The sequence below is a fragment of the Agelaius phoeniceus genome, chromosome 7 (assembly GCF_051311805.1).
Source record: "Agelaius phoeniceus isolate bAgePho1 chromosome 7, bAgePho1.hap1, whole genome shotgun sequence".
Taxonomy (NCBI): domain Eukaryota; kingdom Metazoa; phylum Chordata; class Aves; order Passeriformes; family Icteridae; genus Agelaius; species Agelaius phoeniceus.
Genome location: NC_135271.1, coordinates 27,011,535 through 27,038,966, shown reverse-complemented (window position 1 = coordinate 27,038,966; position 27,432 = coordinate 27,011,535). Strand labels below are relative to the sequence as shown.

Here is a 27,432-nt window from a genome sequence, read left to right as displayed (position 1 = left end):
TGCTTGCTGCATCCAGAAATGCACCTGCAGAGGGTTAATGCAGTTCCAGCAGTGAACCCTTTGTCCTCCTGAGTCTGAGCCACCTCCTGAACTTGGATGGGAAGTGACAAGGAGCTAATTGTTTAGGTGAAAGCTAATTACATTCTTATTGTATGTTCACTGGTCAATAATATGTACTGCTTGTCATAAATAATGGTGTTAGAAAGGAGTGCCTGGATAAGTTCAATTCACCCTCAGCATCAAACAACCTACTTTTCATTTTTGCTGTGTGTCCATACAAAGCAGCAAGCTCATTCCCTCAGCTCTGTTATCTCCTCTGTGTCAGTGTTGAGAGGGAGGAAGACACTGGGGCAGCAAGAGCTGCTCAAACACATGCAGGTTTTTTTGGAAGGGTGAGCAAGAATCCTGCTGCCCTTCAATGTGAATTGTGAAAGGAGTTATTTTTATCACAAAGAGCTTGTATAAAAATATATTTGTAAGCATCTCTATTGTTTCTGAACAATGGAATACAGCAAATAATGGAGGGAAAGTTATGAAAGAATGGGTGTAGGTCTTTTTTCTGCTCAAACTTTGGGTTTTTTTAAAGATATGAAACTTGCATATCACAGCAGAAGAATGTTTTTTGTTAGGACTTACCTTCCCACAGCAATTTAAGGATCTGTGCCAGAGCCTGTCAGTGATAACCGCTGTGTTTTAATGACACCCAGAGCTTATGGACTCTGGCCCCAAAGGAGGATTTCTGATTTTTGGTGCAAAAGATTTGAGACGCTTATGGGTGCCAGTTACACATCAGTGTATGCAATGGCATTGAGCGTTGCTCATTGGCACTGGGGAACTCTCTTGACACAGGTGGTTTTTCTGCTTGGAAGAGATGCTTGTTAACATGACAATCCTGTAAAATATGCAGTAAACAGCATCTTCAGACAATGCTAGCCACAGTCTGCACAATCACTTTGGGTATGTAGAAGTACAAACTATGACATTTTCATACCACTTGTGGTTTTTCCTGCAGGAGAAGTGAGAGCTGGGAAAACCACATCTGTCTTTATTTTATTACCTTTTCCACTAATCCATGAGTTGGCTTCCCTCAGTGCTGAAGGGATTCCAACAGCCAGGGTGAGGGGGTCATAGATATTCTGGGATAAGGGAAGCTCTTGCAATAGCACCTCTCCTCTCTGCCTGTAGTGTAGGGAACTCTTCTTGTGTTTTCCAAGTGATTTAAGTGTTCCCTCCTAAGATGTATCACATAAGATATATCTTGGGTAAAATGTGCAGTATTTTAAGGGATAGGGGTGAGGCACATTTCCTCAGGGGTAACCGAGAAGACCTTCAGTTTTGGGGTAGTTTTTTGCTCTGTAGTTATGTGCAAGTACTCAGTAGGAGTTTTTAGGCTCAAAAGCCTAAAACCTCTGAGGTGGCCCTGGGGCTCTGACGACCAAAATTTTTCATTGGGCAGAAGTGTGAGAATCTCAAACTCACAAGAAGTCACCTTGACTTCTGTTGATCCTGCTTACTAGCTCATTCTTGCATTCATTATCATTAGGGAAATTCCTTATTGTGCCAGCCTCCAGTTTTGCCATTCTTCCCTTTCACTGTAAATTTTTATTCACTATTTTTGGTTCTTTTTCCTATTCTTGAATAGTCTTCCAATTATTTTTTCCATTTGTTTCTCCACTTTCTGTATCAAAAGTTAACATCAGAATCATTGTAGTTAGACTTTAAGAGCCCAGTAATTTAAGAGCATGTCATTGTTTTCAGATGAAACCTGGATTTATACGATGATGTGTTGGACCATATACTAGTCCACGGTGGTTCATTTTCATAAATAGAAGCACCAGTGTCCTGCTAAGTTTTTGTCCTGTTTGTATAATGAAAGGTTAGGCTCCAAATAAGTTTTTTGGAGTTAGCTGAAACTGCTGAAGTGGAACAGATACCCAGTATCAGTGCCCTACATTTACAGATGCCTGTGTGAAATCAGATACGCTGGGTCTCGAGAACACTTTTGCAACCTGCATAGAGGATTAGGAAAATAGGATTGGATGCAGCAGGCCAAACAGGAAAGAGCTTGTTTGTTGTGGGAAGTGATGTTTTATTTCTTCTGGTCGCTCCTGTGTTGCTTTTCTATCCTATTTCAGTCTACAAATGGCTATGAGGCTGTCAAAGGATGTGCTGTTTGCTGCCCTGCATCAGTGTCATATGGGGAATAACTTGAGGGATTTTAGAAATATAAATTGGAAAAGCACGGCAGAAGAACAGGATTTCTGCTTGCAATCAAGTCTGGGAGTGATTGCAAGAGCCCAGACCTGTAACAGCAGATCCTGCTCTGTTTGTTTATCCTCGAGGGGTTCAGATAGACCATTCTGTGATACCTGCTGATATCAGGAGAGAGTCCAGGGGTGGTGCAATGTTCACAGCACTCACACAGTACTGGCACTGAGGAAAGCAGGTGCATTTTGAAGGAATGTAGGTGAGGTTCATGCTAAAATATTGTCCTCTTGGATAAGAAACAAGTTAGCAAGATAAAAACTTTAACAAGAAAAAAACTTGTCTGCCTGGGAAAGCCAGTTGTACAATGTGTGTGTTTAATGTTGCTTGTATAATGCCCAATGGGAGCTAATTTTCATTAATGTGAACATGAGTGTCCTGTCTTTGGTTTGGAAATGAATTCAGCTAAAATATCAACTTGAGTTCTAAGTGAATTTGTCAGCAGAGGCAGTGAAGTGGTTTAATGGAGCTGCTTCTAGTCAGGTAAAGGTGTGAACTGCTGTTACTTCCACACCCCATGAGAAGGATATTGCACGTAGACTTGCTTTAATAAATACAGAGATAAGTAAAAGCATGTGGAGCTTTTAGCCTGCCATCAGTAGGTCTGACCCTTCTCCCTCATGTAGCCTTGAATTCACCTGATGTGAAAACCAAGGACTTTCTCTGCAGTCCTATAGAAGAGCTGGAATTTTAACACCCTTTTTTTATTCATCATGGTGAAATATGTCCTTTACCCAATGAAAATAAAGCTTAAAAGTATTGCAAATGTGCTTTTATCTGAATGTCCCAACTAAGAAACATGTACCTGAATGTTTAGGATCTGATGTCTGATAACTTGTTGGAGTTGTTTATGTGCAGATCTGAGCAAACAGTTTTGGTTGGTTTTGGTTTTTTTTGGGGGGGGGGATTGGGTTTTTTGTGCTTAGCTTGGTGGACCAGACTTGTGGAAGAGGAAAGGATGTCTCTGCTTAGCTGAAATATTTCACTTTGGTTTTTAAAGTGTGCCGTCATTTTTCAAAAGCAGTCAAATTTTTGAATAAACACATATAGAATTTAAAAATCAGTTAAAAGTGCTTTGTACTGCTATGTTTTCTGGTAGATTATTTTTAAAGAAACTATTTCACGGAGATGTGTAGGGAGTAGAATACTGCCGCTGTTTTTCATGCTCAAATTAAAAATTAAGGTTAAAACCTGTCCTATGTTTTAGCACATAAGGATTACCCTTTCTTAACACTCATTGAAGCAAACTTAAACTGCTGTGACAACTGATATTTTAACTGTATTCATGTGCTTTGGCATGTTTCAAGTTCCTTTGCCTTATCATGCAAAACCCCTATTAAAGAATATTAAATCTAATTTCCTTGAAATAATTTCTTTAGCAATGGCTATACTTCGAAGGAAGTGTAGCAACTTAATGTACTTTTTACAGATAATTTTTTTTCTGTTTTCTTTATGCACTCATACTAATGCTTTCAGACTTTCCAGTGAATTTAGGTTTTAACCTAGAAATGGTCTGACTTGCCATACTGTGGGAAGAAGGGATAGCAGAGAAGTCCTGGAGTGAGAAAATAATTTAAATGCTAATAAATCTGGCCCAAGACAAGGTGTTTACCAAACATGAAGGGAAGGAATGTAGTTTGGAATTACAATGAGAGATCAAAAGATGTCTGAAATAGGATTGCAAAAGGAAATTAAAATATGTATGGTAAAGTGTAATTAATTTAATTAAAGGCTTTGTAAAACAGATACAGAAGTAGGCACAGAAGTGAAGGAATGTTTGAGATGAGCAGCTGATGTAATGTTCAAACATGTTAACAAAAATATGGCAGCTTTTCTCTGCCAAGAACAAGAGAAATATAACTACAAAGTGCTGATCTGTGGAGACAGAGAAGGGCTAGGCAGAGACACACAGGGATTCTTGAGAGGTGTCTTTGCCAGAATTTCCCTCATTACTGGAGTGTCTCAACTGAGCTGGGGCAAACTCTTGTCTATAAAGAGACACTTCTGTCTGCATCTGCCGGAGCAAGGGCCCTTCATGTGAGCTGCTGAGGAGTGGCCTGACTGCTGGGGAATGCACCTGGGAACAGAGGAGGAAGGAGTCTGGCTTACTAATGGAATTGCTGCTATTTGGCTTCAGCTCACCTGACTGTGGGCAGCAGATGGGGATCCAAGCCTTTCTTGGTCGTCTCTGCAAGGTGCCCAATCACTGTAGAGGTGCTTGTGTCCAAAGTCATGGACAGGGGAACCTTCTGTGCTCAAAAAAAGAGTTGTGGGTGCATCCTCCTCGAATCACCAGGGTCTGAGCTGGTATTTTGTGGCTCACTTCAGTGTAGCTGTGACCCAGGATAGGGAGGGTTCTGCTTCTGCAGTGCAAGGACAAGAAAACATTTGGCCATGCACTTGCTGTTTGCATCTCAGCAGCTATTTTCAGACCAAAACTGATGTGTGTAAATCATTTCACCCTCAAAGTGAGAAGAGGTAGTTTTGCCAAAATCAACAGCAGGTTTCAAAGCCTTCCAGGTTCCCTGGAACACAAAGGCTGACTCAGAGCTGTGACTCACCATCAGGAAGCAGCGAGGGGGGGCCCTCCTTATCTGCCTTCATATCTGGGGTGTGGGAACCAGTGGCGGGGTGGGGTGGGGAGGGTGCGTGTTGGTGGGAGAATAGAGGAAAGGTTAAATATTATGACAGCTTCCACTTCTTTGGAAAGCAATTTGGAAACAGTCATCCTTTCTTAAGTCCTTCATAGCAACTGGAATTGTTTTAATAGGCAAAGCATGGGAGCACTGTGGATCCATTGACAGTTGTACAGTAAATCAGTCTCTGGGTGAATTATCCATGTGCAAAGAGGTAGATTAATTTCTAAAGTTTTAGAAGTGATGAGAGTAACTCCAGGCACACAGGGAATTGTTGTTGCTAAGTTAGTGATGACTCTGGGCTCTGTCATTCTCTTCTGCCTGGCACTATTTGCTGTCACTGACTTGTGAGCCAGATATTGCAGGGCTTTTGCACCTGACTTTCAAAAGGCAACTTTTGTGCCTGGATAGTAAAATTATAGCTTTCACTGGGGTTTTTGAAAAGCAAAAAGGTGCTCCAAGTCCTGGGATGTTACCAGTGAATAATGAGGCATCTCTCTTGGCAAAGGTGCTGAAGGATGCAGAGACCTTCCTGCCTTTAGGCCAGTCTGCACTGTGTGCTTCTTTCAATCCTCCTTGGCTTTGAGAAGAAATTGTTACTTCAAGCTTCAGAAGATGCTTAATGATTTTTCCACTTTGATTCTAGGCAACTTTATTCAATTATTTCATCTCTACCATTGCTATTGGCTTTCTGACAAACTGTCCAGTGGCTGGTCAGCCCTCTGCCTGCAGCAGATGTTCCTGCATTGTTCTTTAGTGGGCTGGACATCTCTTCCCTCCTAGCTCTACTAATGAAAAGGTTTTCTGACCTCATTGCTTATGTCTCAGGAGGAATGACCTTCACTCTCTTGGCATGCCCTGGATTAGCTATGAGTGCTCAAAGTTTTCTTTATGGCCTGGCTCATGTTTTGTTCATCAGGAGCTTCCCAGGTACCCATCCCTTCCCAGCCCCCTCTGCTAACCAGGCTGTGCCTCAGATCCACTGCCAGGCTGGGCACGCTGGGCTTTCCCTTCCTTCTTTCCCTGCCTCATGCAGAACTATGTGCCTAGGATAAATGAGGGTGGTGATTTAAAAAGAAAAACCCAAAACACCAAAGGAACATTTCTTCCTTTGGCTGGGCCCCAAGGAGACGGATGTTCCTGTGAAATGTCTGCAGCAGAGCAATCCAAAGAAGTGACTGCAGCTTGGACTGGTTGGGTGTACCTGCACAAAATGAATTTGCCTGAGTAGCAGCTGAGCCCTGGGCCTGTGTGTTTGGCCCAGGCTTCCACAGAGGCTCTGCAGCTGGGGGTCAGCTCTCCTGAAACAGCCCCTGGTGAGCTCCCCAGCCAGGCTGTGATGGAGATGGGCCCTTGGGCACCTTTGGGGCAGCTGCTCCCTTGGCTGCCCCTGCCAAGAGGTCTAGCTGACCCTGCTGATGAAAAAGGAGGGAGAAACAAGAGAGGAATACCTGCTTTTTATACAGAACTGGGGTTCAGCACTGGGTGATGCTTTTTGCAGTTCTGTATGCTGGGACAAGCAGCCAAAGAATTGCTGCTGTTGTGTTATTAGTGCTCACATCTGGGAGTGGTGCAAATGGCTGCACAGGGAAAAGGGAGTGGTGGCTGTGCTCACAGCAAAGTACATTCTAGAAGGTATCATCTGTGCTGTGCTCAAACACCAGTTTTGGATTGACAACACTAGAGTTACCTGCTCATCTACATTTAGTGTGCAGAAGTGTATCTGAGAATTCTCAATTTCTCTGTGTGTGTGCTTTAGATTCCATCTCTATTGCAGAATTCACTGAATAAAAGCATGTGCTTTCTAGCATAAAGTTAATTTTGTGAGCAGAAGTGCCCTCCAAGCAAGGCACTCTGTCATGCCCTGTCCCAAGTATCAGTGACTGCAGCTACTGAACTCCTTTATGCCTGCAGCAAAAAGGAGTGTGCAGACCTGTGCCATTTTCCCTTTTTTAATTCAAATTTTCTACCAACAAGAGTCCTGTTGAGAGCAAGAGGAAATTGCATTTTAAGAAAATTAGTAACTTTCTACCTTCTTTTTCAGGTCTTCCAGACACTTCCCTCTTCCAGTCCTATTTCTTCCTTTTCTTGATCCTTTGTTGAACATTATAATCCTGTGTTTATATCTGTCTGTTGCCATAGAAATAACTGTTGCTAACTAAGCTTGAAACTTTCTTGAGGGATAAAAGAAAAGGTTATTCTTTGTGATTGTTTCATCTGTGTGAAAATAAAAAGTCTCCAGATGGATGTCTCCTCAAAGGTCAGGAATTCAAACTTCTCTACTGTAACATGAAAGAAGTGAGGTGCTTCCAGTGGCATTGCACTTCCCTTTTCCCAAACAGCAGCTCTGACAGTGTGCTTCTGCATCCTGCCTTCCCAACTGCTCCAGCTCTGCCTCTCCAGGGCTGAAGGATGGCTCAAGCTTCCTGCCCATCCCAGCTTTGCTACTGATAGCACAAACCAGGTAAAGGCATCAACAGCCCTAAGAAAGAGCCTGGTGGTCAGTGCCATGTCAGTGCTGGCCAGGATTTGAGCAGGGAGCCTGTCAGGGGATGTGAGGAGTGTCTGGCCTGTCCCCAATGCCCTCAAGCTTGTTTGCCTCTGAAGTCCCTGTCTGTGTGCACTGCTGTGCCACTCTGCCTTGGACACTCCTTTTACACTCTAAAGCCAATGTACTGCACTTGCCTTCATGCTCCTTTTGGGATGTGTGACTGCAAACTACCTCAGCATTTAGATAAAGATAAGCTATGGGGGGAAGCCACAGCAGTACTTTTATTTAAATCCAGGCAACATCTCACCTCTCTTTTTGATTGGAAGAAGCAGAGAAAGGGGGCGTGGTTTTGGTTGGTGGGATTTTTTTTTTCTGCATTGAGCCTATTAAAAATGTTAGTTTTATGAAGGATTGGGGTTGTTTAACCCTCTTTTCCACTGTAGGGAGAAACAAAGCAAAGAGTTGTACAAAACAATGCAAATTGCAAAGGAAGTTTAGGGCTGCTTGGAAGGCTGCTTTACACCCAGTGCAGTGTGTGGAAGCCATGGCCACCCTTGGGTAGAACCATCTCGAATTCAGCAGCTGCTTCATGAAATAGGGCAGTTGTAGCTGTGCTACAGCTGAGCAGCAGGAGATTCTTTGGTCTGCTCATTTCAGATAATCCTGAAAAATAAACCAAGCCCCATCCTGGTGGGCATGTGCAGCTGTGGGTACCCCTTCATATCACTGGTCATTAAAGTACTATATAATGCATTTTTCTTCTTCCCTGCTCTTTTCTGAGTTTTACTCTATATCTTCTCCCTCATCTCTAATGAAGCTCTACCAAATTTTAATAGTCCACCTGTTCCATCTCTATTCTACCTAAACTATTCCTTAGCATTTCTTCCAGAAAACACTTGAGGATCTGAAATGAGGGTTCAAAACTTCAATAGTCCTGCACAGTTGAAAACTTACTATAAAAACATTTTTAGGTATGATAAGGTCCATAGCCATTTAGAGGGTAAGTAAATATGCTGCATATGAGTCAACTGAGGAATAGACATTTTTTAAAGGTCATAAATAATTCAAAGACAAAACAAGCAATGAAAAAGATCCCGTGGTAAACTTCTTATACTAGACCCAGATTTAACTCTCATTTTCATTGTAGCAACATGATGCTCATGTAGAAAGAATAAAGGAAACAAGAAATGTGATAATTTGAACACTTGTACAAAAAAATCAGTGTGTCACCTTGAATGGTCATGATACTCTGTTTGGATGTTCCTCTGCAGTTTTTATCTCTATTGTTCTGTGTAACTTGACCAAAACAGGTAGTTAATATATTTGAGTTAAAGTCCCCATAACCCTGTGACCAGTCTCCTCTGATGGATGCTACAACTTCAGGTCTGGGATGAAAAAGCTGCTGGAGGTACAGGAAGGGCACTGCCCCAAAATGTCAGGCACTTTGTTGTTCCAGACACACTCACACCCTTCAGTTTTATTTGCGGGTTTTTTTTTTTCTCTGTGTCTTGGTATTTCTGCTTGTGAAAACTCTTCTCTGCATGTGACATCAAATACTTCCATAATGACAACATTGACAGGAGGATGAGCATTTTCAAAATTTTCACCACAGCCAGAAGCATCTGTTTTACTCTTAGTCTTTGCCTTGTGTTTGTGTCAAAGCTACGAAGAGGAACCAAAAACAAGATAAGGAAGGGATGGGAAGAGAATAGAAACAACAGGAGTGGGAGAAATGTGCAATGCTTCTGGTCTGGTTGCTTCAGGTTGTGCCCAGAGCAGAGGTTGTGTCCTTTTACAGAGCAGAACGTGGTTTTGCTGTTGAATTTGTATCCATAACCGTACTGACATTGAAATATCCAGATGTCTCCATCCTTCATGTGCTGGTCTTGGAAAAACAAATTGAGAGTGTTGGGAAACAATTGTTTTAGCACATGCTAGACAGTAACAGTTGCTTTCCATAATTTTAAGTAATTGCAGAGCTCTTTGAGATGTGAATGGGTTCGGGTTTGGGTTTTTTAGAGTACTGACCTCTTCAGAAGCAGCAGGATGTTGGGATCCACACTGATTCCTAATTAGACTATCAGCCACAGATTTATTTTTTTTTCAGGAAGTTTTTTGTCAGCTATGTCATAAAGATAAATCTGCTCTGACTTGATAAAAAATTAGTCTGAACAGCAGCAAGTGTAAATGATGAGAAGCAGACCTGGCTGGTCTCCAGCTCCCCTTCCTGTTTTCTTCATTAATACTGATTTTTGGGTAATGTCTGCCTCCAAAGCAACTCTAAAACATCACAGTAGTGACCAAGTCCAACAAGGCCAGGTTTTAATCTTGTCTTGTGTCTAGAGAGGGACAGATCTGTCCTTTCAAAACTTGAGGTAAGTGCAGAATGAGACTATGACTCTGGCTGCCTGTTCCTAATGATCTCCTGTAAAGAAAACAGATGTTGAATACAGATTTTCTTGGAAGCGCAGTATAGCAGTAATTTAACCAGCTGGAATTTGGTTATAGCATGCTGACCTTTAGCAATCCTCTCATAATTTATAGTAGCTTTCTGGTTAAAAACTTGCTTGGATAAAACCTTCTTCCTTTACCTCCAATTTTGAACTGAAAACCCTTAAATGAATGTGAAAATAAAGTTTTCTGGGTTTTTGTCCCTTTAAAGATTCAGTTTCCTAAGTATCTTCAAGGAAATCAAAAGCAAATATTTTCTGGGATAATTAAAGCCAGTATTTGAATAAGTAAGGGAAGAAGTCCTATAAAAATATGCGGTCGGAAGCAAAAATTGAGGAGAAAAAATATATGTTCCAAACCATAAATTGAAATACTTACCTCAGCTTGGAAAGCCCTGGGAGGATGATGTCTGATTCAAGGAGAGGCAGGAGGAATCCTGATTTCTGCTTGCTGGCCTGACCCAGCATTGACTCCTCGTGGAGCTCAGTGTGGCTCTGCCGTCCCTCTCTGGCACGGAGTTGGTGCCCGGTGCTTGGGGAGTTGACCTTGCTCCCTTTGCACTCGGGGTCACCTGTCCTGCCAGGGGCTTCTGTCCTCCTGCTGCCATGGAGGTGGGAGGTTTGAAGCTGTACAGACAGGAGCTGCCTGCCAGCAAGCAGTGCAGGGTGGCTTTTTCCTGTGGCTTTGGATGTGGCTGAGGTGCTGCTTGAACTCAACCCTTTGCAATGGAGCAGGGATTGAATCATAGCAGTGACCAGTGTGCTCCACCTTAGGCTGTGGTTCTGTCCCTAGACAGAAAATTCTGGAAGAGAGTTATAGTAAACACTTGACCTGTTCCTCATTTTGCTTATGGTTATATATTTAATATAGGGTAAATATTTTTAAATGCTTTTCTTGTGGATCACAATGCCTTAATCATCTGGATTTTCCCACTGGATCCCTGCAGGACACAGTTGTGCCCTGGCCATCCAGATTTCAATTTTAAATTCCCCTTGGAGCTTTAAAAAGTGTTGTTAGTAGGGAGGTGAGCACTGACAATGCAGTTCGTAGTCATGGAAAACTTTTGTTTAATTTCAGTGGATAAGATGTACCATACTGGTCTTTAAAATGCCACTTTCAACAGGATACAAAGGAGCCCTTGGCCCCTGTGACAGCTGGGCTCTTATTACCAGGGGCACAACTTGTGCTTCTGCTCATGGGCATGGCTACTTACCAACCTGAGAGTGCCAGCTGAGAGTATGGTAAGGTCAGTAATTCATTATTTTGTAAATTGTTTTGTTACTGGGGCTATAAAAGGAGTTTCATCCTTCAAGCCTGGGTCAGTTTGTCACAAAAATACCCTGAGGTGACAGGAGGCTGAAAAAGGTGATTTTAAACTTCCTGTGCTTTCAGCAATAACTTCCAACCCCGATTTACAAAGCACAGAAGAAAAGAATCTGAGGAATGTACTCAATGGCTATTGAGCACAGCCCAGCTCCTTTCATTGAAAGTAACCAAGTAACGCTGGAAGCCCGAGCTCTGCCCTCCCCTGCCAGGGCAGGGGGCTGGGAAGGGCTGCCTGGAGGGTGCCCTGGTGCCCTCCTGGTGAGCCCCCTCCTCAGCACTGGACTGTGGAAACACACGGACCCATCCCACTTGAGAGGGAGGCAATCTCTCTCCTTAGGTTTGAAGCATTAAAGCACTGTTGTTCTGCATTCATTTTGTGCTGCTGCTGAAATTTTTGGACATGCAAGAGTAAAAATGGATATTGTACAGAAATGCTGTGCTAGCTGGGAGCTGCTGCAAAAGGAGCTGCTGCATGTGCTGTTTCTGGGAGAGGAGCCTGGAATAGCAGGGCCACTGCTGTGCTGGCACAGCCAGCCTGCACTGCTCTGCGTGCTGTGACCTTGAGGTCTCTGGCACACAGAGTCAGATGAACAAATTGGTTCTCTCCAACTGGGACTGAGTTAGGAATAGGGGCAATGGCTCTAAACTGAGAGAGGGTAGAATTAGACTGGATGTGAGGGGACATTTTTACAGGGAGCGTGGTGAAACAATGGAACAGGCTTATGAGAGCTGGGAGATGCCCCCAGCCCTGGAAGCATTGAAGGTCAGGTTGAGGCAGGGCTCTCAGTTGAAGTTGCCCCTCTCATTGCAGGAGAATTGGCCTAGATGACCTTTAGGGTCCCTTTGAACCCAAACCATTCTAGGATTCTAGAGAACACTAGGTTTTGCCTGTAATGGGGAATGGCCAGTAATAACATGGGAGTTTATATTTATTTAAGAACTTTTAAGTGCTTCATTTTTATATCTTAAGAAGTAGAAGAAACAGAGGAACATGTGACAAGCAAACACTTCAGTACCTGAAGTTAGATTGGCATGCTGCTAAAAATACTTAGCAGGGATGGGAATGTGCACAGCATGGGCTGGGGAGGCCTTCAATTTGCACTGGCAACATGGGCAGCCTTCAATGGACTCTGCCACGTGTGGTGTGGTAAACTACAAAAAGGGGGAGATTTCATCCTGTGTAAGTAGGTGGGATCTCTAGTATAAATTGGTGCTGAATATTTTAATGTGGTGCTGAATATTTTAATGTGGTTCATTAAAATATTTCAGTGGAATTAGGCTTGTGTGAGAAATTTCATTGAGGTATGGGATACACAAGATACACAAAGTCAATCTGCCCAGGTTTCAAATTGAATGTTGCAATCAGCCATACAAACTGTACCTATAGCTGTCTTTTCACAGAGCTATTGCTACTTTTGTCATGGTTTGAGCTTAGAGAGATTTTTCACTGCTCAGAAAGGCAATCTGCATTCACCAAAAAATTAGCCAGTGTTAAAATATTTATTGTAATCAGTTATTGGACTGAATTGTTCTTGATGGGCTACCTGTGAAACTGCTGTCTAAGCTATAACATTAAGCAGAGGAACCTAAAGAAAATTGCATAAATTTATTTAATTGCCTTGCCAGGTTCCCTCTCTCATGAAGGGATTCAAGTCCCTATGAATTATTTGCACTGCATATATGTTGGTTTACACCCAAGATATACTCTGAAGTAAGTTAACCAGACTTCTGTGTGGGCAGGGAGCAAGTCTTTCTGCTCTGCTTCCAAGCACAGACAGTAGGATAATGTGCATCAGAAACCAGGACCCACATGAAATGCAATTGCAGTTTGCATCCTTTGCATCACCTATCCCAGGGATTGTGATGGGCCACCTACATAAATAACAAAGACAGTCTAAAACCATCCCCTGTCTGGAGGTGTCTGTGTAAAAGCATTAGCTGCTGCACAGTGGTTGTGTCAGAATGCATCAGAAATTCAAATTATCTTTCATAGCACACTGAGTGTGTTAGCTTTTCACTGCATCTGCAGCACTCTCATTGCAGTGACTGAGATGTTGCCTTCACCAGAGGCCATGTTATTACCCTAAATAAACTGAACTGGAAACTGCTGTGTCCCAAAAAGTGAAGTTCATCTGGATCTCTCCCACTAGTGCCCTTTGCAGCTGTGTCTAAGCAGTGAATCACAAAGGAGGAAACCTCGAGGTAAGTGGGGAGCAGGAGCTCCTCCAGTGGGAGCTGCCCGCAGCCCTGGTACTGGATCCCTTGTGCTGGGATAGAGTGGGGTAGCTGGTCCTCAGCTGTGGGCAGTGAGCAGGGCACTGGGGCTCTCAAGGAAGCAAAGGTCTGACAATCCCATCAAATCTGTGTACCCATTTCAAAAGTGGCAGAGCCATAGATAGAGCATGGGCGTTTGACTTCCCGTGAGGTTTGTCAGGACACTCCCTAAGTGGCTGCAGAAAACTGGGTCCTGTGTTGCTGGGCTTCTGGACAGACAGAGATCCTTCCAAGTGACCCTACTGGTACTATGGGAAGAGCAGCCTTTGAAAGGACAACATGGCAGAAGCTAAAAATTGAAAAAAAGGCAGTGCAGCACAGTTAAACGGTGTCTGGCCAAATCCTGTTACTGAGATGTTAACAGAACTGTGAGGATAGAAATACCTAATCAGTCAGAGGAAGAGAAGGCATTGAAAAGACACCTCTATTAACAGATTTTTAAGAGAACAAGGAGTGTGGGGGATGCTTTTGGTTAGTCCTTTTGCCTGTCTTTTCTCAATGTTGGCTCATGTTTCTTGCTGGTTTGGTGTTGTGAGCATCAGACTTGGCATATTCTTGAAGCTTAAAAGCAAATGGGAAATTAGCAGTCCCAGTCCAGACCTTATTTCCTGTGCTACAATGCAGAGACAACTCAAGGGACCTTTAAGGTCAGTAAAACAGACATTTTTTATCCCTCTGTTTAGAGGGGTTTTTACTTACTTGCTCAGCCTCAATGTAGGCAGCTGGAACTGGACATATTTTATCTTGATCTTTGACTTTACCTTTCATGAATGGTCAGCTCTACACTTCCTGTCCTTATCCTGTGCACTCAGGTCTGTAGCTGAAGGCAAACTACCTGTTGCTAAACAGACAAAAAAAAAGTATAAAAAAAAATCTTGTTTAGAGCAGATCATTGGTGTTTGTGAAAGAGTGCTCGGGTATAAAGGCAGGAGAAACTGCTCAAGTGCCTCCTTTCTCTGTCTGTCCCATCTGACCCTCCTCTGGGCTGAAGGAGTCCCTGCATTGCTCCCTTGTGCCAGGGATGTGATGCTGGCAAAGCCTGGCTCAGGACCTTGTGCTGCTCTGGCCCCATGTCTGCTAACACAGTGTGTACCTGTGACCATGCACAGACTATGTGCTCTGGGGGATGTACACCATGTCCTGATGGAAAAAGTCCCCTCAGGACAGCACAAAAGGGAAAAATTGGCATTTTTGCTGTGGCCAAAAAGTTTCAAGGAGCTGGAGTGAGATGAATATTGATAGTCATAGAATTTTTAAATAAGAAGTTATCCTTAGCTACATTTCTGCTGGAAAGAAAAATGTGTCAGGAAAAGATCTTTTATTTTCTTTTTACAACGTCCATCCTAGAACAGCATAAAACTGACATGTTTAATCCCAGTAAAATCAACTAATGGGTGAGCTAAGATGATGATATTGTCATATGCAATAAGTCTGACAAAGCTGATGGAAAAGTGACTCTTGATTTAATGGAATAAACTCTGTTTTCCCCACTGGTACTATTTTGTACTCTTTGTAAGCAGAAGACAAGGATTTCTCCAGCATTTGTCTTCATTAGTTGCATATTTATGATCAAGTCTCTTGAATTCAAACTTTACAGTTGGTTGTACTTAGGTGAAAATCCATAAAACTCCATAAAACTAGATAAGGGAGCTACCCCAACTTTTTAAATAGGAATGTTTAACTGTCACAGATGATGATTATACTGATTTATTTAAAAAATTATATACTTCTAGCAAGTGTTCTGCTACCTAATTGATTTCCTACAAGGCTGTCTAAAAGCGCTCTGAAGCAATTTGAGTAAAACTTGATAACCAGATTTGAAGTGTTGCACTGACTTAATTGAATTATTTGTAGTTTGGATAATTATTTGAAATCTCATCTATCTGGAATGAATAAGTAGCATTACTAATTTGATAAAGGTTGTATGGCCTCTCTTGAAATGGTAATTCTTCACTGTTACTTTTGGAGTATCTCTGGTAACAGCCAAACAAACATACAATTTATGATGTCACTTCAAACTATGTTAATTTACTGGCCAACTTCAGATTTTAGTTAAAAATGTCTGGTAGCACTGGAAAAACATACCTATTTGGCAAACTGTCAACTTTTTTCTGGGTCAATGCTCATAAAAATATCTTTTATTTACCAAGCTTAAACAATAGCAGTTTGTTTTCCATTTACTATCATAAAACAATCATGGCATGAAATCTGGTACATGCTGCTAAGAAATATAGGTCCAATTAGTTCATTTATTTCTGTCAACTCTTTGTCCAGGCCTGCATTTACAGCTCTTGATGGTTCCAGATCTATTTTTATGGATTCAATTTTAGCTCTGAAGACTGGAACAATCTAGTGTACAATCTATCATTCCAGTAATACTTTTTTCAAAGCGAAGCAAGACCAAGTTGTCTGTTGTATTATATATTTGTTTCCTTTTAAAGCCATAGCAATTATACATTTACCTGAATTTGATTGATGGAACATTTCTAGGTTGTTACGTTTCTGGACTGAACAAATAGTCCTGCAGCAGGGATCCTCAGCAGAACATTGTTTTCTTGTAACAACTGGTGTTTGAGGCAAGTAGAGCCTCAAAGTGATGTTAACCAGAATATTATCTGTTTGGGTTACAGGATTTTCTTACATAATACTCTTTGCTGTTACTTCCAGAGTTCGGCAGCTGTTAAACAAATATTGTTCCAGAGTGTCTGCAGATTTCAGTGTTTAATTTCCCCATGGCCATTGTTTGTCATTCAACAAAATGTACGTGTGCAAGGCTGTTCAATAGGAAACGAAAGTGCCTTCATTAAACAGGGTTTCAGAAAGAGCTACACCTATGTAATCAAAGTTTTCTCTAGCTTTCACTCCAAAAGAGGCAGTGTGGGAAGCAACAGTTACTTTTAAGATAGGAATTATTCTTTTACTTGATGACATAAAAAAATCAGGAAGTTCATGCATAGAGCAGATCAGTAATGATGTCTGTAATGCTCTATGAGGAGCCCCTTCATGAGGCTCCTGGTGAAGGTTTATTTCCTTGTAGAAGTTTGGAGCTCCTGTGCCCAAGGTATATATATTTTTAATGACATTTACTTAATTTTTTTTCTAGCTAAGTAATGACCTTATGAATTATATTTACTTTGTCTTAAACAGTGACTGCTTTGTGCTGTAAGAGTTTAAAAATGGAATAAGTTCATGAAAATCATAGCAGGCAAGAGAGATTTAGAATATAAAAGTCATTAAAAAGACTGAGGGGAGCACATTCCTCTCATGACTAGAAATGTCTGACAGTTCCTTCTAGTCACAAAAATGTGTTTACAAGCTCATAAAGGATATTTGCCAACTTTTGAACTTTGCCTAAAAGGCAAAGCTCCCACCACCTTTATTCAAGCCTTAAAATGGAGAGAGCTGCCTGTGAACTGTAAGGCAGGAGTCTGACAAGTGTTAGTGTTTCACAAGTGTGAGGGGGAGAAAGCACAAAGAACATGGGAAAAAGAATAAACATATATGTGTAAAATTATAGCCACTGAAGATGAAACACAATGCCATGGTCGGAATGAGCCTTGGACACAAGACTGTCAAATGACCTTCCAAACCCTCCCGTTGCATGTGACTTTTACTGAACCATAAAGTGAGCAGGTATATTTTAACATAAGTTCCAATACTCTGCCTTGAATTACTTGGAAAATAAACCAAACCAAACATGTTTTTTCCTCCTTTCTTTTTCATTACTTTGCAGCAAGAGATGCTACAGAAGGGGAAGGAAATGAAACTTGAATCATGAACTTTAGAAAGGGTACAAATAAAATGTCCAGGCTATTAATTAAACCCATTTCCAAATGAACAATCTAATCTCTTGTCTGTGTAATTTCACTATCAACAATTTGAAAGGGCTCAAATATTCCCTCCAATGTTTGAACAGCAGATGTAGACTAGACTACATGAATTGAGAGAGATTGTTTTTCCAGTTGCCAAGAAACAGACAGCTTTCTTTGAGAATGCAGTGTTGTGCTCACAGCCTCAGCATCCTCCTGCTCTCCTGAAGGGTTTGGGAAGTTGATGTTCTGGTAACCAAGCTTCCCCTGACAGGAGTGGCATGAGCTCAGCTCCACTAATGGATAGAGAGTACCAGTGGGCAGCAGTTGATGTTCAAGCATGTTGAATATTTAAAGAGAACACTGCAGTTCTGCCAATGACTTTATACCTTCAGGAAGGGAATTAGATTTTCATGATGAAAAGAAAGGAAGAAACATATTTAAGTGAAGATTGCTGTCAGAAAGTTTTAATAGACCAATAATAAATCCATTCTAAGCTGGCTGCCAGGTGCTGTGAAAAATTCTCTTCATGTTGTCTGAGTGCTGTAGTTACACTTTGTGAGTTTGCTTCCTGATGCCAGTGATTGTGATGTCTTGTTGCCCTTTTTCTGACATAAAATGGGCTAGGAAATCCGGAATCTTTAACTCATAAGACTAACAAGCCAAGAATTATGATTAACTTTGAGCTATGAATGTTTAATAGAATGGATGATGGATGCTTGATAACCTTTTCTGATGTGGTGTGCTTTTTATGGTATTTTCCACTTTGTAATTGAGCTATTTGTTTATTAAATTGCAGTCATCACTTTTGTCAGTCATCCACGCCTTCTTGTATTTCCAGCTGTTTGTTTCCATCTCAAATGTCTCACCTTCCTCCTTCCAGTCTACCAGCTTGCTGCTCAAGCTGCTTGTGCTCGGGAATTCTCTGCCTCACCTCAGGGCTGCAGCTTCTGGAGGTGCTGAGCTCTCAGCTCAGGGTGGAGCAGAAGCTCAGCCGGCAGTCTCGGTGCTGAGGAATGTGAGGTCAGCCTGCAGCCTTTCCCTCTCCTTGCACTCAGCCTGCCCCACCTCATGCTGGCAGGGATGCCTGATGGCCGGGCTGGTGGCTGTCACCAGGCTGCCCTGTGCCACTGCTCCAGAGGGAGCCCCGGGGGCTGATGCCTGCAGAGCAGGAGAGGCTCACCTTGCCCGCTGGCTTGTGCATGTCTCTGGGCTCTGCTGCTATTGGCATTTTCAGCACTGACAGCAGCAGAAGTTTCCATTGGAAGCATTCAGTTTGAAGAGTTTTTCAATCTGCTTTGGCCATGTTTTTTGTTTGGCCTAGTGAGAAACATGCCAATCGTCACCTTTCCATGTCTTAATGCCTTTTGGAGGGTCTAGGTTTCCTGACTGAACAGTAGCTGTCTTTTTGTAATGTACAGTGCTCTGTATCAATTACCCTTACAACAAGATGACTTAACTTTCAGCAAACTTTATCCTGGATAATCTGGAGAATTAGCTCAACAGAGTTTGTTAGAGAATGTCAGGCCAGATTTTCAAACAAGGGGGTCTAGAGAGCTAAAATACAACTTAAGGCCAAATGTATTTGCCTGCATCTAAGATAAGCCTCCAAGAGCTCCAGTAGTTACACAAAGCCAGACATCCATGGGTATCCATATTTTTGCCAGACAAGCTGAGTAGGCTCTGGGAGTTGCACTCAGCCTGGTCAGATCCACTGCTTTTGTAGATAAGCTTCTCTGCCACCTGGGATCCCTCATGCAGAGCCTGCCTCTGGGGCTGATTTGTGAAATGTCATGTGAGGATTAGTAAGATTCAGTGATTAAAAGGAGGTCAGCAAAAAGCACAGAACTTGCATCCCTACTGTCACTGAAAATTACAGTAGGTTGCAGATGGGAGCATTGTAATTGAACGACCTAGAGGCCCTCACTGGGATGTGAGAAATGAGCTCAGCCCCATTTGCAGGCAAAAGGAACTGCAGTTCACATTTTTGCTGGACAGGAAACCATTAAACTCTGCAGCTCTTCTGCTAAAGGGACCCTTTCACCCTTCTCTGGGAAGAGCACGAAGCCTTGGTGTTCTAATAAGATACGCATGGCGCCAGGAGGGCCTGGCACTGTGGTCTCATCATAAGAAAGATTTACCTTTAGAGCTCATAAAAGTTTTGTTCCTGGTTGCTCAGACAGAAGCTGCTGCTGTATTTTGTGTGGATGCTGGGAAAGCAAAGGTATTTTTAAAAGAGCAGACTCAGAGTCCCTGTCTTGAGTCCTGAGTGGGGTGAGCTTGTTCCCTGGAGAATGATGTAGACAGTTCACTTCAAAGCACATTTGATCTATAATCTGGCATTTGGATGGTGCTAACACCTACAGAAGCTTTTCAGGTGTTCTTCCATGTGGATGTTGTAGATGGCAAGTGCAGGCATCTTTCACTGCATGGAGGATGTGAGGACTCGACTCAGGTTTGCAAATTCCGTTCCTGCAGCTGAACACCCCCTGTACCATCAAATGGAGCAGCCATCCCACAAGCCTCAGCACAGTACAGCTGGGGCTGTCATCACAATGCTCAACTAAACTGTGGGAGGCTGTAATACAGTAGGCCCTAGGAGATGTGATTTGCAAGATAATGTAGTTACCTGCTATAAAATGGAAGAGCATTCTTGGCATTTTGTAAACATTGCAACTTGGCACTCCTGAGAGATGTATTTGTGCCTGAAAATCCTTTTTATCAATACTTCATTGTAATTGGAGCTGTCTATAAGCTGTATCTCTTCTTTCAATTAGAAGCTACTGGACAACTCAGCTGAAATTCCCGTCCTTGCATTATCAAACCACAAGTTCACTCTTCAAAAAGCAAATGCTTTTAATATTCTGTCCAAGCTATAGGATTAAATTCTCATGTTTTGTGTTTCTCCAACAATCTGTTAGTCAGAACAGGTGTACACAAATATGCCCTTTGTATTAGTATTAGTGTTTACTGGTTTTCTATGTAACCAAAGTAATTTTTCAGCAGCTTGCTTGTGGGTTCAAGGTATCCATTATTAAGAATTAGACACATTTGATTTGAACCTACAGTAGCTAAATGTAAAATGTGTAATATACTCTGCTCCTTCACAATGCTGGGAAAAACTCCAAAGGTCTGGATTGAAGAGAAGAGATGTAATGTCCATACATGGGGGTAAAAAAGCATGAGGGACTGATTGGGAATCATGAATTCAGCCTACAGCCATTAAAGGGAAATAGTAAGTTAAAGCAGAAGCCTTTTGATCTTTTGCTTGTCAGACTTCTCAGAAGTGCTTGTTCTTACTCTGCTATCTTCAAGCTGACTTATTCTCCCAGGCCAGGGAGCAGTACTAAATGCACCCCTGTGCCTCTTTCTCTTAATGCCTGCCCACACTCGAGTAGCAAAAAATGTATCTTTGCCTAGCAAGGAACTGTTTTTAAATCCAAGGATCTCCAAGACCAATATTGTTCTATCAGCTACATAGAACAAAGCTGCCCTTTGTTACAGCAAAAACTTCTTATCACTCCTGCAAATATCTCTCTTGTCTCAGTTGTTTTCTTTTTCTGGCTGGCACTTGGCTATAACAGTTCATTGCTGACCCCTGTGCATGGTGTATACAGTTGTTCTCAACCTTCAGCTGCAGCAGAGCCCTTCAGGGGCTTCTGAGAAAATGTTTGCTTTTGTTGCTGTCACCTCCGTGGCATTTCTCACTTTCCTATGCTTAGGATAAGTAAAATTGCATTTTCTTCCAGTTTTGACACTTCCTTAAACTGTGAGAATGCGGGCCTACGAAAAATATTCTGTTGTCCACTTGTTTGCTCGTTGGTTTGTCTTTTTCTTAAAGCCATCATGTTTCAGCTACTATTTTTCATGCTGTCACCCCTCCTCTAAGGTGTGTTACATGTGGCTGTAATAAGTTTTGTAGCCAGAATTTTCTCTGCAACCAGCACACGCAGAGCAGGATGACTTTTTTGGAGGTTCTGCAGTGGGATACAGCTGCAGAGTGCATCCAGCCAGGTAATGCGAAGGAAACTTTTCACCCCTTTCATAACAAAGCCTGAAATTACAGGATCCTAATTCTTTTCAAACTTTAAACAAATGGCCTTGAGCTTCTTAAGAAGGAATTCTTGGGCTTTGTTATTTTAAGTTAGTTATGCCTGAAGGGAACCACATGCTGTCTCTCAAGTCTAACTCAACAAGCTGTAAAAAAGCTTGCACAACTGTGTGCAAATAAACAGCTGTTAAAAACACCCAACAGAGAAGCCAAATCTGATAGAAATGAAACAGCAGAAACAATGTTCATATTTATTCAAATGCCAAAATTACATGGTTTTTTTCCCCTTAGTCACCCCCTCTTCCACTCTAGGTTGAACTGATGCAGATGCTTTCTTAGGAGGAGGAGGTAGAGAACACTGAGAAGTGTCTGGTTGTGAAGAGGTAAGAGCTCTGTGAGAAAAATAAAAGCCAGGCTATTCTGTTTAAGATTTGTTTGGTGTGGTGTCTTGTGCACATGTGCAAGTGTGTGAACCTTTGAGGATTACTGCTGTGTTCTATTTTAGCTTTTTCTCGGATTGTGATTATTCAGAAAGAAGTGTGGGCTGCTGAGCCTGTCAATGAATTCACTGTATGCCATCATTCAAAGGCAAACACTGGCCTCACCCAGGATGAATTTGGTGTACAACATGCCTTTCTTAGAGTCAATCTCATCATGACATTTGCATATTCTGCAACATCCATTTAAGTTTGGTTTTTTTTTCTGAAATGCCTTTACTTGCTTTGAAGAGAACAATAGTGAGGGATGTTGTCCTTTTGTAAGCAAAAAGACAATGAAGAAACAGAGAGCTCTTGCATTTGTTCGTGCTGTAACTGACTGAAAAGGCACAGAAGCACACTGTTCCCCATGGCTCTGCACATTCACTAGCCCAGAGCTCAGCAGCTGGAGTTGGGATCCCCTTCATCCACTATCCACTTCTGCTAACCAAAATTGCATGTGTGACTGTATACCTGTCCTCTCTCTGCCTGTGGTGGGTCCTTGCTTGTTTCACTGAGGGAATATGGAAGAAGGTTTGAAAGCAGAGCTACTGCAGCTAGGCCACAACCTGAAGAATAATTTCACTTGAGCTCTCCTTTCTCTCTTCTCCTCAAACCTATCTCTCTCAAAATCAGAGGACACTAACCTTTAACCTTTCACAAGCACTTCTGGAAGCCCTGCCTTGGTTTGCCCATACACACTGCTTTTTGGAGAAACAGGAAATCAGCTTGTGCTATTTTAATCCGGGTGCTTTTATATAAATATGTGCTATTATTTTTAACAACTTTGCGGAAGGAAAAATATGTTTACAAGCACCAAAAATTGTGTCTCCAGTACAAAACATTTATCTGAAAAATAGTGATGGAAACTTGATACTGCCTCACAGAGACTGTAAGGCAATGCCACTGTTGTTCATGTCCCTTTCATTGGTTCTGATTCCTACTTCTTCTATCTGTGCAAAATATAAAGGAGGTGTCATCTTTTCATGGATATTACTAGTTGATATTTTAGGGATGGCTGAATAATTAAAGGGCTGAATAGCACAGTTCTTCATGCCTTGCATCCTTCACACTCTGCTCTAAAGCACAGCCATAATCACAGCAGGAGCTTTGTTGAGAACAAATAAAAGTGAAAGGGTAACATAGCTGGAATTTCTTCTTCAAGTCTCCCAGTACTATAACCTTATTCCATCCAAACACTTATTTCAAGCAACCACAGTATGTTTCACTAAAATTTTTACTGGACACATTAACTGCACAATAATGGCTCTTGCATAGCTGATGTATTTTTTAGCTCTAGGGGAAGGAAAAGCAAGGCCACTTTGATATTGGTTTATGTAACACAGATTTTGTTTCTTGGAAGGCTCGAGGCCATTAAGAGTAAAAGCTATACTGGAATATGTTCCATATGGCAATTTCTCAGGTATTGTGATAGCTAATCCAAGTTAATAATTAAAATCCACTTTTATCACTCTTTCCTTCAGGATGCAAGTAAAGGGTTGAAGGTTTCCTTTTAACACCATATCATATGTTCCTGAGTATGTGCTCCTGTCCTTACTACCACAGCATTCTTAATGTTTTATAATGTAATATTTCATCTGGGTAAACTAGCAAAAGGAAGGAGGATTCATTTGTTCTCTAAGATACTTTTTTACTAAAATGAGCCCACAGTGATAACAGTGATTGATGGAGCACTAACAGCACTGGAAGCCCTAAGACCTTGTTTCCAGAATAGTAGTGGAAAATGTCCTCTGCTCCTTTTCTCCTAGCTGCACACTTTGATGCTGTTTTTATCTTGGTTTGGGCAGCCACAAAGATGCTGTCCTTGTGCCCAGCAGCTGCTGTGCTCAGCTTGAAGTATTTTTGGATTTGTCCATGTTGGAGGGACTTTCAGAGGTGGAAGGTATAAGAGTAGCCATGAAAGCAAGATTAAGCTCAGCAGCCTGGTTTCATGCTCTTGGGACATTTCACCTCCTCAGTTATAAAACATGAGGTTTTGTCTGCCTGCCTGGCAGGATGCTGTGATCTCATGAGCACTGGATGGTGCATCCCCTGTATTGAGCCCATAAAGGAACTATCACCAGTACAAACATAGGAACTAGCTGTAAATACTCAGAAACCTGAACTTTCAAAATTATTGTACTTCAGGCTTGTTTGTTGGGATTTTCTGCCCATAAAAAGTCCTGCTAGGAAAAGAAGGCCATAAAATGGAGAATATTCCAGTGTTCTCCCTCAGTACATGGAGATAAGTCTTTGGTGTCCTATCACCAAACCAAAAGAAAAGGTTTAGACTGCGTTAACAAAAATGTGAACAAAATTAAGTGCAATTCCTACATGGCAGGGCAGCTTCTCCTCACAGCTGTAGGTAGAGCTGTACAGGTTTGCTCATGGCAGAGCTGCAATTTAGTGACTCTTGGATGTGACCACCAGCTAATCTTCACAAAGACCCACACTATCAACTCCTTGCCTTTGCCTAAAAATGGCAAACTAAAAAGGGTTTACTCTAAAAATGTCCAAAGAGCAGGAGAAGTTGGAGACTCAGGAATGTCTGCTTGCAGATGCTTTCACACACTGTCAGGAGGGGTGTCCAACCTGCTCTCTGGCATGTGGGCTGATGGACTTGCCCTGTGCCAAAGATTTTCATGTTCTGTGTTTTTTCTGCTGCATAGCTGTCAGACAGCTTTGGAGTTCACAGTGGGAGCATTCAGACGTAGTGCAGCTGTGCCTGTTGCTCCAACAACTACTTTATATCCCAGGCAGGTCACAGAACAAGACAAAAAGCAGCTGTGCTCCCACTCCATGAGTCACAAAGCATCTTCCACCTGGGAAGAAAATGGTTGCATCAGTAGATTATGTAAATTGATTCTCCAGAGTTACTAGGAAAATGATAATCAGTTGATTTCTACTTAATGTTGTACACTGCATGACTAGAGCTAAACTGCATTGCTTACATGGGCAATACTTTTGAATTAGGAGGTTGTTTTCTCTATTTTTACTAACATGAGATAATAAGCTAAGTTAAACACCTTTTCTAAGTGTGCATCTGACTTCAGATTTCATCAATTTATTCCTGAAGATTGACCAATGAAAATTTGTATCAATGGAAATAGCTAATCAGACACAACAAAGTTAATGTTTTTTCTCAAATAATGCATGTTTATGGCAATGTTTTGGCTTATGATAAAAGAAAAAAAATGGGTGAATTTTGAGCATCATTCTCTTTTTCTTCTGGCACAACTTTTCAGGTATTTAAAACCAGTTGCTTTCTCCTTTCAAAGCCTTGAGTGTTAGTGGTCAGAAGACCAGATTTGCTGACACCTGGGACCAGAGCTGCTGCCAGTGCCCACACAAGACATTGTGTGCAAATCTAGATGGGGGCACTGGCAGCAGCTCTGGTCCCAAGTGTCAGCAGATCTGATCTTCTGACCAGCCTGGGGAGATCTGCCAGATTTCTGCCCATATCCAGTGCCTGGGGGGGTGAATGCTGCACCAATCTTAAAGGGACTCTGCTTTATTTCCTCCTTCATTTTGGATTAATGCTTTATGGGAAAACAGATTGTAAATCTATATAAGTGACAGGTTTGTTAGTGCTTATCAGATAGCTTAAAATTCAGAAGAAGCAAGCACACATACCTTTCTCTCTGGGGAGAAAACCTACCTGCAGGAATTTAGCTGATTCCATTTATTTATTTATTATTACATTATTTATTTAGCAGATCTGGAAGAAATTACTTGCATTTTACTTTTAATTAATTTTCATATTTCTTAGAGGAAAGCAATAACAGAAGTTACCAGGTACATTTTGCATCTGCTAAAACCACCCCCAGCAGGGGGGAACAGCAGCTTGCCACTTCTAGTCAGGATCAGCACTGCCTCTCCCATAGCAGTTCACTGGTTTTAAGATGTCTGGACTTGTAAAAAACTTTTGCTATTGGTTGTTGGGAGATAGTACCTATATATTCATTTCTTAAATGTACCACAACTCCATGGTGGTTTTTGCAAGCTCTGGGTAATGGCCTAGTCTGAATAAATTTAGTGTTTTTTCTCTGAAGATGCATTATCATCCTGTGAGGAGGGTGCCCAGAGTTCTGAGGTGTCTTTTTGTCCCCACTCCTTCTAAGAGTAATGTTTGGCTGTGCCCAAGGACAAGAACTCCTTCCCAAAGGCTTTCTGGAGTGTCAGCATGCATAATGTGCCTTGGAAACTGGAGGGGACAGTCCCTGCAGTGCTTGGAATAGTACAGAATGCTCTCTCCAGGGCAAACAGTTTGGAAAGGCTAAACTACTTAAAACTCCATTTATACAGCAAACTGGTGTAGTCAAGGAAGAGCAGGAGAGTCAAGAATCTAGCAGTGTTTAAATGACTTTTGCAAGGATTATTTGACAGTCTCTTATTTTTGTGATGTTTAGGAGAGAGAATTGCTGTCACCTTCCTTCTCTAATCCATTTCCTATGTCTTAGCAAAGGGTAAAAAATACTTGGGTACTACACTGCAGCTGTGGTGATTTTATATGAAAACAAATTTCTGAGGCTGGAATACTGTGACTGGTCTGAAAAAACGGTGCACATTCTTCTTTCTTCATTTAAATAGAAGCAGCATAGAAATTTTGCAAAGAATGGGGGTGGAAGAAATGTTTTCTGTTTTCCAACAGTGGGCGAGAGGTTGAAATACAATTGCAATTACATTTTTTGCATGTCATTGATGTAGAAATGAAGCTTGTTTGGATGGAGTTTTTCACTACTTTATTTTAATTGTCTTAATCACAGTTTTTGACACCTTATACACTACGTTTAGAGGTGAATAGGAGCTTAGCTGGAAGGCCCCACAGTTGAAAGTTGAGTATCTAACTTTGCAGCAAGCAGTAAGCTCAGCTGATGTATATATCCTCAATATAAGTGCTGTCACAGCATTCGTTTTCAAGAAGTGATATATTAGGACACACATTAACGCACAAAGGACTTGTAAGTGGCTGCAGTTTGGATGTTGCAAAAAATAGTGATCTGTATTTAGAGCCATTTATTTCCTTTTCTGACAGATTTCTGAAGTGGGGATGCTTTATCAATCTTTACTGAGTGCCCTGGGACCTCTTTTTGAAGCAAATCAGCTTTCACCTGGCAGAAGTGGATGAGCAGTTGAATGAGTGGTTGGATTCTGTCACTGCAGGCAGCACAGATCCTCAGTGCTGACTGACTGCTGCCTTTGGAGTCAGACAGAAAACAGGAGCTGATGCAAAGTGTGTTTTTTGAACCATCACCCTCTGTCAGAGGGCATCGATTCCCTAAACACCATCAGTGTGATGGAAACAAACTGAACTCCTTTGCTCTGCTATTATTAACTGCTAATGAGCTCAGTGAAACCCAGCAAAAGGGTGTTACCAGTTTATGACTCTGCCAAGGCAGCAAGGTGGAGTTGCATGTGGGAATGAAGCCCTGTTTAATCAGGTTTTGTAACTACTTTGATACAATTTTAGCTGCAGCGTGTTCAGTCAAGCAGCTCCTGCTTTAATGCACACACTGTTTCGACTTCAGTTGCAGGTTGCAGAATTGAACCAACAACCATTCAATAATCATTTTTTACTGTTGCACACTGATCATCTACAAATATGCCTGTAGTAACTGTACATTGTGTTTTTATTTGTTTTTACTTAGGAAAC

The 27,432-nt window shown here is 41.8% G+C and overlaps 1 long non-coding RNA gene across 2 annotated transcripts; it reads left to right on the top strand.

Annotated features, from left to right (window-relative positions):
* The first annotated feature begins 10,926 nt into the window (after positions 1–10,926).
* On the top strand, positions 10,927–26,991 carry LOC143694457 (uncharacterized). 2 transcript variants are annotated; one of them, XR_013182943.1, is made up of 3 exons: positions 10,927–11,089; positions 21,616–21,686; positions 26,815–26,991. It is a non-coding gene; the product is annotated as an uncharacterized LOC143694457 (long non-coding RNA). The 2 variants fall into 2 exon arrangements; XR_013182942.1 differs by lacking the exon at positions 10,927–11,089 and adding an exon at positions 13,249–13,371.
* Positions 26,992–27,432: the final 441 nt, after the last annotated feature.